At 46.8% G+C, this 11,186-nt stretch overlaps 1 long non-coding RNA gene across 1 annotated transcript in view; it reads right to left on the bottom strand.

The window, feature by feature from the left end:
- Positions 1-3,362: 3,362 nt before the first annotated feature.
- The window catches only part of LOC124222177 (uncharacterized), a 63,496-nt gene continuing 55,672 nt past the window's right edge, over positions 3,363-11,186 (bottom strand). The window contains exons 2-4 of the long non-coding RNA XR_011177425.1: positions 5,574-5,734; positions 3,820-4,061; positions 3,363-3,550 (exon numbers count right to left, since the gene is read on the bottom strand). This is a non-coding gene — a long non-coding RNA (uncharacterized lncRNA). The remainder of the gene's footprint in view (positions 3,551-3,819; positions 4,062-5,573; positions 5,735-11,186) is intronic.

Raw genomic sequence — 11,186 nt, 5'->3', positions numbered from 1 at the left:
TCCACCACCCATCACCCGGACCAACGAATGGATTAGACTCTGCACTAAGGTAGATTAGTCGTTATCCTCCCTCGTCCTCGGCCCATCGAACGATCCCCATCTCACTCCCGTGCAACAGCTACACCGAGTACACAGGTGTTTGCACGCAGCGTGCGGGCTCACCTGAATCTCACCCGTTCCGGGTCGACGTTGTTCACACGGCGTTCGATTTGGCTGTACAATGGCGCGGGTCAGCCATCGCCTCGTTCTGTCCGACATATTGAGTAATTGGGGAAGTTTCAGGGATGGGTCTAATCGAAGCGGGAGAGGATGGTTTCGTTTACTTGGAAACCACACCGCGATTATGTTTCTCGCGTGTTATTCCTGCGCACAAAGCTGAAACGCGTTCGAGCCTTGAGGGATCGGTGGGTGTGAACGTACACAGGCGTACCGAGTGGGGTAGGTGGGTATTATAATTCAGCGGTATGAAACTAATCCGGAGAATTTGAAACGCGTATACCCACGAGCCTCGAGAGAGTTAGACCAGGGTCTAAACCCGCGGCTTGGCGCAGGACGAATATTCCGTTGAGTATTAATTAATCGGCCTATAAATTAGACGTCACACAATGGCGGCCGTCCCGCAGGAGCGGGGAAGGGAAAACGTCTGGAATTTCGGTCCCGTAAGAATATCGCTGATCTACGAGGTATGCGTATGGGTTACGGGGCAAGGGTCACGTTCTGCTCGTCCTCTCCTCGCCACCCTTCGGGAATCCATCGGTGAATCAACGATGCGGCAAGGGAAACACGCGGCCGATTCTTTCTCCCTTTTTCTTCCCTCATCGGATAGCCTAATCGACGAGGATCGATGCTCCCGCGAGTCCGAAAGCTTGCTTCCGATGTGCAAAACCATTGATCGGGAGAAAAGACCGCAGAGAGACGAAAAAAACTCAGGTTTCGTCCCGGCTTCGCGACAGGTCGACGAGAGGACAAAGCCCGTTGAACCCAAAGGACCCCGGGGTTTTCACCTTGGCGTAGTTGGCTTCGGAGGAGGATCCGTGTCAGGGTTGATGAAGGGCGCCGCCGAGCTTTGAGACCGCGAAATTTTGGCTCGATTGAATTCCCGGGAACGGTTGTAGACTGTCCGGCCTGCTTGCGTCGAGGCACTGATGGTACCCCGTGAAAATCACGGGCAATTCCCACACGGCGTGATTTCATACCCCGTAAAATTGCACGCGTGCTCTCGCTGATAAACCGCTAACCGCGAATATTTCCGTCGTGCAATTTCTGCTGGAGCATTGATTCGATCGTTCGTAATGCATCCTCTGTTAAAACGAGCTTTTCACTCACCTCGGAGAAAGCTGACATGCGATGCTGCGTTGCACAGAGTTACGCCGCTAAGCTTTTGCTCCCCGACAAAGCCATGCTCGCGCAGCGTTGTAGTTGAGATTTTCCACCCAACGAACGGTAAAAAGATCGATAATTTATTATTTCTCTTCATCCTATCTTTTTCTAGGAAACTTCAGACACCGCTTCAACGCCGTTGTTGTCAGTCACTGACGCCGGGGAATGATGGCCTGATCCGTTAGTATAAAAAGCTGCGAGCAACGGTGTGGATGGTGGACCGCTGGAGGAGGCTGACGCGGACTTCACGGGCCATTTCCGGTTCTTGAATTATTATTGACAGCGAGTAACGTAAAGCCCTCGACCTCGAGGCTACGATACGGGGGGGGGGAGGGAGGGAGGGAGGGAGGCCAACGTCGACGCGATTGCCTAGGTTGGTAGTGGGACCGTAGCCGAGAGTAACCGCTCACGTCTGTTTCACTTATCGGTTTTTCATTTGACCATACCAAATAAATTCCGACCAACCGCCGCGGACGTTTTACGCTAAACGATTCTGAAGGTACTTAACGTCTCACCGCCCCTGAAACCGCCCACCTTATTCATAATTGAAACTTTTTCCTTTGCCCTTTTTTCCCAGTTCTTCGTCACATCCGCGATTATTCTTCTTCTTCTTCTTCTTCTCCTTTCTCAGCCCACCTCGCACCCCGAATATTCATTATTAATATGCACACCATTTGACGGGGCAAAGCGGTCAGAATTCTTTCTTCTTTCGTCCTCTTCTTATTCTTCTTACAAATCCATTATAGACCGTATAATTGGCAAATTTTTCACAAAGTCTAGGCTGCAGCAATAACGCTCAAGACTCGCGATCGATCATTCGGCGAATTTCGTCGTTCCTCTAGCGTGTAAAAGAATAATAAGATTGTACAAGTAAGCTGGATAAATTATCACCCAGGGAAAACGTACAAGTTTTCATCGTCTGAAATAATTTTCGTCGAAAACAAAAAATCAAAAAAAAAAAACACAACGAGAATACGTATTTTTCAGCCATGTGAAAATCAAACGAGTCGAACGACTAGTCGTTCTTCCCGTTGAAACGATAGCGCAAACGCATCGTCACTTTATTGTAGACAGCCGACGCCGACGTCGAGCGCCCGCTGCGCCCCTTATTTCGCGGTTTCGAAAGGGTGCGCAGGGTTGCGCCGTCGGCCGATTGTCGAGCGGAGATCGCCTCGTAGAGGGATGAAATATTTAGACATCAAGGAGAGATAAGCAAGCCCTGCGTCACCCGGTCTCACTCGCTGCCTCCACTGTCCCGGTGTTATTGCCTGGAAGTTTGATAACGCTAACCGGTGGAAAGGCCGTGGGGAGGGGGACGAAGGGTGGAGAGAAACGTCCCATCCCAACCGAACGCCCGACGCGCTCATCTCGTCGCGAAGTCATTGTCTCGTCATTAACGCGTCGTTTTTGCAAAATTAGGCGCCGTTTTTGCAACAACTCCGGACGTGGAGGAACTCGGGATTTTGCCCGATAACAAACTCCCGGAGAGTGTATACGTGGTATACGACCACCGCGTGGCCATCGCTGAGAAAACCGGAGAGGATAAAATGGGATTGAAACTTGGCGCCTGTGGCAAGTTATAATCGTTTACTTAATGCACTGGCTATTTTCTGTTACTATATCGCGCCTTTTATCCTCGTGACTTGTGGAACGCGATTAATTCCACGTTAGAGACGCGGTTGGCGATGAGATGTGGCGATGATAGCTCAGTGTGCGGGGAAAGTTAATTGACTCGAGAAACCGTACGCGGGGTTTTATGATGTGTATTGGGACAGTGGTCGCGGCGGTCGTTTAAGCCGTTGAAAAACACGTCGAACAAAAATATACAGAGGACGGTTAGCCGGGGTCCTCTGCGGAGCAGCTGGAGACGGCCAGCTTTCCAAATCAGATTTCACATCTAATAAAACCCGCCCGTTCGATATTCAAAAATAAACATATCCAACGCTCACCTAAAACCAGTCAGTCACCGACGAGTTGGGTCCGGAAAGCTTGCAGGGAATACCGACTCGGCTCTTATACGCGACGTCGTCGCGTGAATAAAATGTTTTCATTCCAATTTTCGACCGACGGAATATGTCTGCCGGAATTCCTGTCCTCTCGGAAAAGCGTATCCAGCTTGTTTATTTCGCCTCCTCCTAAGCATTGCTGCAGCGAAGTGGCGAAGAAATATCTGTTCGTCGAAAAAAAAAAAAAACAAGAAAAAAAAACATAATAAAATACCGGGTGAAATAAAAATCAGATCGCATTCCCGCGACTAGCCACGAAAAATCGTTGTCGTAGATACACAATTATCTCCTCCCCAGCATCTCTGAGTCCATTGTCAGCGGTCCCAAGTGAATGACATGTGTAAAATATTGCAGTGAAATTAGACGCACGATGAATTCGCAGGTGACAATGAAAACGATTGCAATAAATTATTTTCCGCGAGTCAGGACTCACCGAATCGTGCCATGGTTAATCTGCAGGATTGTTGGCTGATTGAGGAGATGTCGAAGAATGAAGTCGGGAGCGATGCCGGGGAGACAGAGGAGGAGAAGCGGTGTCGCAGCGTTTGCCAACAGCAACAATTATCCACGGCCAGGTGCCGCTGCCAGCGTTGACAGCCGTTTGGTTCTTGCTGCAGGCGCCCACGCGCCGTAACAACCGACGACAGTCTTCGGCCGGGGTTCGTTTCCGTCCCTCTTAAACAAATAAATCTCGTTATACCCCGGGTTATACGCCATAACAAACACTCCGGCCACTCCCAGTTTCGATCTAAATTTCACGCAGGGACGCTAACGAAGCTCGAGTACCGCAGCTGCGATTGGTGTCGCGCAATTACCCCTCGACGATTACCAAATCATAGGAGGTTTTCGGTATGGAGGCTGTCGCAGAGTTTTTGGCAGTGTCTGAAAGAGGCTTCCTATTCACGAAGCCTCTCTCTGAAGAGACAGAGAGAGGGAATTGCGTGCTGCGTCGAGAATCGGGAAGTAGGTATGGCTTGTTGGTAGTCGGGGTTATTCGCGGCGGAAACCGGAGTGGAAACTGCGGACATCATGCCGCAAATAACCAAATAACGCACCGACGTCGCTCGCACGTGGATACCAAAAATAATATCTTTAGCTTTAGCGTCGGGACCGACTGTCGTCAAGTAGACGGCAGTCGCGAGATCGCACGCAAGTCAATGTGTCCTTACGCTTGTCTGCCCGGTCTGCGGATGCTTTGAAACGGCTTGGAATGAGATGAAATTTATGCGGAATTGTTGGACCCGTCATTCGATAATCCGCGTCTTTTTCAGAATCGACTTAGATCTATTCGATCTGCTTGATCGGATGCCCGAAATCAGTGAATACCAAGCTCTTTGTAGGCACGGTGTAGCACGGTTTAATCAATTCATACCGAACTCCAAGCTTCTACCTTCGTTTTAAACATTTCTTAGAATGTAGAGTACTCGTGCTTTGGTGCTATAAGATTTTAGAAGAAAAGAATATTGTACCATTTTACCTGAGAACACAAAACGAGCCAAGTACCTAATCCAAATTCGATTGTTATGCTCGATATTTGACGAAGTAGCAGATAATTGAGATCCTTCTGTCTCTCCGAGGATTCGAACATAAACTGAACGGCATCATCAACCCCCAAAGCCTCTCCTCGTGAATTTTTGTCCAAACACAGCATTATTGATATTACCAAGAGTTCGTCAATGCTGAAAAACGACGAAGTTTTTTCCACCCTTTCGATCGTTAGCGTGGAAAGCGATGTACCCACCGAAAGAGCTTAGCTGAGCCTGTGCCAGAGAATCGGTGAATTATGATGTTCCCTAATAATAACCCGATATTTTAATGCATGCCATGCCTCTGGGTCTGCATATCCTTTTCAAGCACGTACTTTACAGTCCGACTGCACAGCCGCGCGTTTTCTGGGTCGCAAAGGCTCGACGAAACACTTTTTGGCCTCTCGAGCCTCGGCCCGTTCTTTCGCTGCCTCTCCGATCGAAAACTAATGATCTATCTGCTCCGGGCGAATCCGGTGTCACCGCGCAAAAGCCTTGCCGCCTCTCTGGAGCAGGGATTCCGGGTTCAGGGAGGCCTCCGAGTCCTCCGACATGAAAAGGTCCAATTATCAGCGCCCTCGATTCCTGGATCCGGGGACGCTTGGTCAACTAATTGCAGGTCCGAGAAAAGAGAAGGATAAAGGATTACTGATATATTTACTCGGATTGCAAGAGCCGTTCCTCCTCCCTTCCTGTTCTTTCATGCATGTGAAGGTGGCCACAGAATCCAGAATCAGAAGGTATTTTGAACGAAGGTCACGAGAGACTCGGTACATTGGAATCGGAATCTCTTTGATGAAGAACTTGGTGACTGATGGAAATCTGTAATTAGAAAATTCACTCAAAGTATCCAATAAAACATCATTACCGCAGTGTGATTGATCAGCGGAACATCGCGGCTAAAAAAGCTCTCCGCGAAATATTTAGAGTCGGATTTGAATCGTTCTCACTAACGGTGTTCAAAAATGGAATCTTCGGTCATTTGACGGTCGTGATCGGATTATTTTGCGCATCGTAATTCTACATTCCGAGTGTGAAACACGACTAGGCTCAGGTAGTGCTGATACTTAGATCATTGTACAAATTCGCATTTAAAATTGATGCCTCGATCTCTATTCGTTAGCAGGCAATTGAATTTCCAAGAGAACCCGCACCCCGGACGGTGGGTGACGACAGATTGAAACGGGGCATACTGAGCGTCAGGGGATCGCGGGGAGCGCATAAAACGAAAGAATATCCTGGATCACGACGTTCCCCAAATATTGTTTTCACAATATTGCCATGTGAGAGAACATCCGGAGGAATTCTTAAATCGGTAAATACTCCATCGCCAACTTCCGAGAGTCGTCGCTTAGAATTCGTTTGACCATCGTGGCAAAAAATATAACCTTTTGACAACAGTGGTAATGGGTACGTGGTAGTATAATACCAATGGTGACGATAATAACAATATGCAAAAACGCGGTGTACGGACTGAAGCTTCTTGAAATTCCCCAGGGGAAAGTGCCTCGTAACATTGAAAGTGAATGAGGAAGAAGGACGAATTCGGAGCCAAGGTTCACGCGATTAGCGGTATCAACCAGACGGCCAACTGACCTGGGATAAAAAGCGAAACCGTCCTCGATGGCCTCCGAGCTGAGCACACGTGAGCACGTAAGTACATAGCGGAGCGGCATCGCCGGATGAATGCATAATTCAAAAGGCTCCAAGAGCCAGGCGTAGGCACAGCATTTCATTGTGAATATTGACGACGTATACGTATTACATACACGCTAGATGACGGAGGCCATCGCGAGGTGCGAATGAACCGACGACTCGTCTTTATTGTATCCACGCTGTCTGCCGGCTATGCGTCATTGCGGTGGACACAATCCACGCGAGTTATTCGGGCACGGTTGTAATCCGGACCGCACATGGACTCGGAGAAACCTCAGCTCTCGGTCAATGATCAGCAGCGTGGTTTAGCGGTCAACCATGTCTAGGCACTCTGTTTAACTTCCTACTCGCAACTCGGATCCTCGACCTTCTGTTCAACAACCGCTTTTTATATTCGGATGGACCGAGCTTAATTGCTGAGTTGAAGATCAGACGCTGGATCACGGGTTATTGATAAGTCGTGGAGCGAGAGGGATCAATTTTATCACTAATTAACGTGCCAAAAACACACACGCGTCTCGCGTCGAGTGTGCAATCACTGACGTGCGGGAACAGAGTCATTTTTTGGATCGTTCGAGAAAGGTATGCGAATAACGGACAAACGCAGACATTCGTCGTGCGAAGTTTTACTCGCGGTGGAAGAACCGTGAAACTGGCATTTGGAGTTTCGGCGTTTCCTTGTTTTTGACATTTTTAATCAAGAAAGAAAACTTGCAAAATTACAAATCGTAACTTGAACTTTGGTACGCGTGATAACAGAATTTGCAAGGAGCTTCGCGTATTCTATCGAGTTGTACGACACTGATCAATGTTGTGTACATACTTTATCGACCTGCGGATGTACGGGTTTGTTATCAAGATTAAACCGATGCTGTCGATATTTGCATGGATTGAATTCGTCCCAACCCTCAGTTTATCGATTATACACACTTTCAGAGCTGTGTGAGTGCGATACGCAGGTTCCCAAATTTTTACCGTTGCCGTTCAATCATCTCGTCCAACCGGAATTCTCGACCCGATAACGTTATTTTCCTTTTCGTTTCGGTAGTCTGTCTTCTTTTTGTACTTCTTTTCGTTCGCCGCGAGCTGGGCAACTTAATTATGCAATGCCATAAAATTTGCAAATCTTACAGTTATGTAAACCGGGTGAATCGTGTTCGATCGACGGGTTGTCATACGACGTACCTCAAGCATTACGCGTGTGAATTATATTTCTTAGACCGAAAATACTCATGCGTCAATATTCGTTTGTCAAAGCTAACGGACGGACATTTGATTCACAGTTGAATCGTGCGTGAAAATACTCGTCGCGACGTGAAACGAAGCCGCTTGCCAAATAAAGTCTTTCGTACCCTATTTTCATTCTTATTTCTTCTCGTCACAACGTGGCATATGACGCGTCGAATAACGAAGGTTAGGAACGGTGAATAATAACCTGCTTATTTCTCATTCGGATAAACAGACCGACTAACCGGTTGAATTACGGCGATGTTATTTTGTTCCCCGTTCTACGCACCCGTGAAACTACTACACCAGGGAACACCAGCATGGTACAGAATTTTAAATTCGACGCTTATTGGATCCCTTTTCGCCCATTGATTCGCCGAACGCCCGAATTTTTCCTTTTTCCTTCGTTCTTTTTTTCCTCCTTGCTTTACCCCCCGCGCTTATAATGTTAGGTACGCAATTTAGTAAAATTGACGCAATGAGTATCGATAATAATTATCACCATCAAATTATTCGGCATGCATCGCGACACTGCATCATCTTGTTCGACTGATTAAGCTCGAATCAAATTACACGTAAATATGTGAATTAATTTTACACTGCGACTATGTATCGTAGGTACACAAGTATTGCATTATCCGCCGGCAATTTCGAGCTATTTTTCTACCTCAAAGCTGTTCGTGAGCATCGGATTCAAATCAATAGATACCAGCCACAACACTAACGGACAATGTCCGTATCCTCAAGCCAAGGTTCGTCTCTTTTCTCTTCTCACGGTGGAAGTTTACTTTCTCGACAATAACATACGCGAATGGTAAAAATCAAAGCGAAACATTTATTACACTAGTTCCACTCGAAACTTATCACTAATTCATTCATTTTTGCTCCGTTTACCGATACTAAAAACAGTCAGCATTTCGACATCGCGTCCCGTTCTCCGGAGCCGATATCGGGCATTCCCAAAATGAGCACCAAAGCAAACGGAATATTTTACAAACACACACACAATGTGTGATTGTATTATGCATACCTTACACAGGCAGACGAGAAAGGAGGACCTGGTGGGCGCCTCGAGCGACGTGTTTCGAATGGTGGGTCAATCGTCGAGGAATTGGAGACTGGACACGACTACTGGATCGAGATCTAAGCGCTAGATCGCGTGCGTCGATCAGGCTGCTCACGTCGAGTGTCAATGGCTCCGAGTCTCTGTGTCTTGTGTACGGTGCTTTGTTTTCGTTGTTTGTCGGGCTCGATTCGTATTCCGTGAGGTGCCATTTACTGATCGTTATGGTGCGGTGTGGTATACTCGTCAGTCATTCGATGATCCCAAGCGCAATCGGATCTTTCGAGAAACAAAGCTCGTCTTGCGGGTGCGTCAGTGATTGGTTTTAGTTCGGCTCGTTAACTTCTTTCACCCCGTCTGAAAGTGTATCGAGAGTGACTAAATGTTGCGCGTCTCGTTAATTCAGTTTAAGCGAATGATGTTGCGAATGACGAAAGGTGACCTCGGAAGTGTTTATTGAATACCGCGATCGCGTTCCGGAGAGAAAATAAGACAAATACCGACCCAGTTCTCAGCTCTTCAGACTTGTAAACTATGAAGAATCGCGTGGGATACGCTCATTGTCCGCAGGCAAGTGTGAGTATGTTATACTTACTATTGTTCGCTAGAATGAGCGAGAATCATCAAGTGGGTGGTCGAATCAAGGAAGCGAAAGTTTGTTAATCTCCGTTTCTGAGACGCGCGCGTTGCCGACGTCGGAAATTCTGTTCAATATACACTTCCGGAAATCGATAATGTACAGGAAAAGTTTGCAAAATTCTGCCAGAACGTAACCGTGCATTTTGATGAAAATCAAAATTCCAATGTGGTGAAAAGCAGTTGTTTGTTGTTGGCTTGCGTGCCATTTCTTATCGTTGGTCAGATGAAGAATGTGACAGAGGGAGTAACGAGATACGTACATTCGTGTAATAGAAGGAACGCCGTGACATCGGACATCCGAAACACGTGTACAAAGCTTGTTTCATACAACTACCGGGTGTACAATTCTACCCGGGAATTTTCAGCGAAGCTTTTTCTCTTCGCCACAAACGTTCAGTATTGAGAGACGGTAAACTTAAACCGTAAGAGATTACAGGCGCAGCGGTACGAGGTATGTAATTCGGTGTTAAGACACCTGCCGCTTCGGAGCATCTCATATTCGTATCATTGGTATGACTACAAGAGTTTCAGGAAATGGTGAAGCTTTCGATGATCTTGGAGCTTGGATCGAAAGCTCGGCAAACTCCGAGGTGAGAGAGTAGCTTTGAACTGGTTTATTGTTAGACTATCAGTCGGCGTAATTTGGCGGGTCGTATTTGCGCCGGTCTAATTCATGAAACCGCTCCCAAGGGAGACAGAGGTTGTCTCGTATTTCGGTTTCGGGCTCTGTTTTCAACGCAGACAAAACATCGTCGAGGAACGCCGCTGCCGTTGGAAAATTAAGACGACGAGATGTGGAATAAAAAAGCACGAAATGAAAGATGCTTCTCCGCCGCGCCGCTCGCCTCGGGCTCCAGTCACCGAGGCCTAGGACAACTTCGGCTAAAATACCGTAAACTGGTTCGATTTTCTAATTCTGGAACCAACGCGGTGCTGTCGTGCAGCTGCGGCTGCCTGCAGGATTCGAAGGGAACGCTCGACTTGAATTCTGATTAGTTCGAGCCTCTTTCCCCGTTTTTCAATACGGATTTTCCGTTTTTTGTGTAAAGAGATTGAACGCGGTATTGACAAATATGTTATTCGAAATAGCTTCACTTCTTCCAAACTCTTGTTAAAATTCACTAGTCGATTCGAGTTAAACCAGCATTTTTCCATGAATAAAAAACTACGTATTGTAGCTGCGGTGTAAGGTTCTAGCGAATTCCTCTAATTGTCGCGAATAAAAACACGCGCACGCGTTTTACATCAATCGCCAGATGACTCGTTCATAATTCATACAGTCGATGCAAATTCTTTTCTCACACGAGGTTGAAGTTAGTAACGTCTCGTGACGAATGATTGGACAAAACATAAACCACTGTTTCCAATTTTCGAATGACTGAAGAAGCTGAATTTTTTAAATATGAGCATGTCTTGCTTTATTATGCGGCTTACTGAATTTCAGACAGTTAAAAATATGCGAAATAACGATTTTTCCCAACACGAATCGTTTACAATAACTTTACTAACTTCAACGCGATTTTCTCACACAGTCGATTTCGTTACAATTATCAATCAATTTCGGATTTCGACACAGAGAACAAATACAAAGTATGCGGTATGGATGAATATCGAACTGGATGATACCCCCCATTAATTAAGCATAAAAATAATATTCAAAAGCCGCGAAGCGCGTCATATACCGAATAA

The sequence above is a fragment of the Neodiprion pinetum genome, chromosome 6 (genome assembly GCF_021155775.2).
Source record: "Neodiprion pinetum isolate iyNeoPine1 chromosome 6, iyNeoPine1.2, whole genome shotgun sequence".
Taxonomy (NCBI): Eukaryota; Metazoa; Arthropoda; class Insecta; order Hymenoptera; family Diprionidae; genus Neodiprion; species Neodiprion pinetum.
The sequence above is the reverse complement of the archived record's forward strand: the minus strand, read 5'-3'. Positions and strand labels throughout refer to the sequence as shown.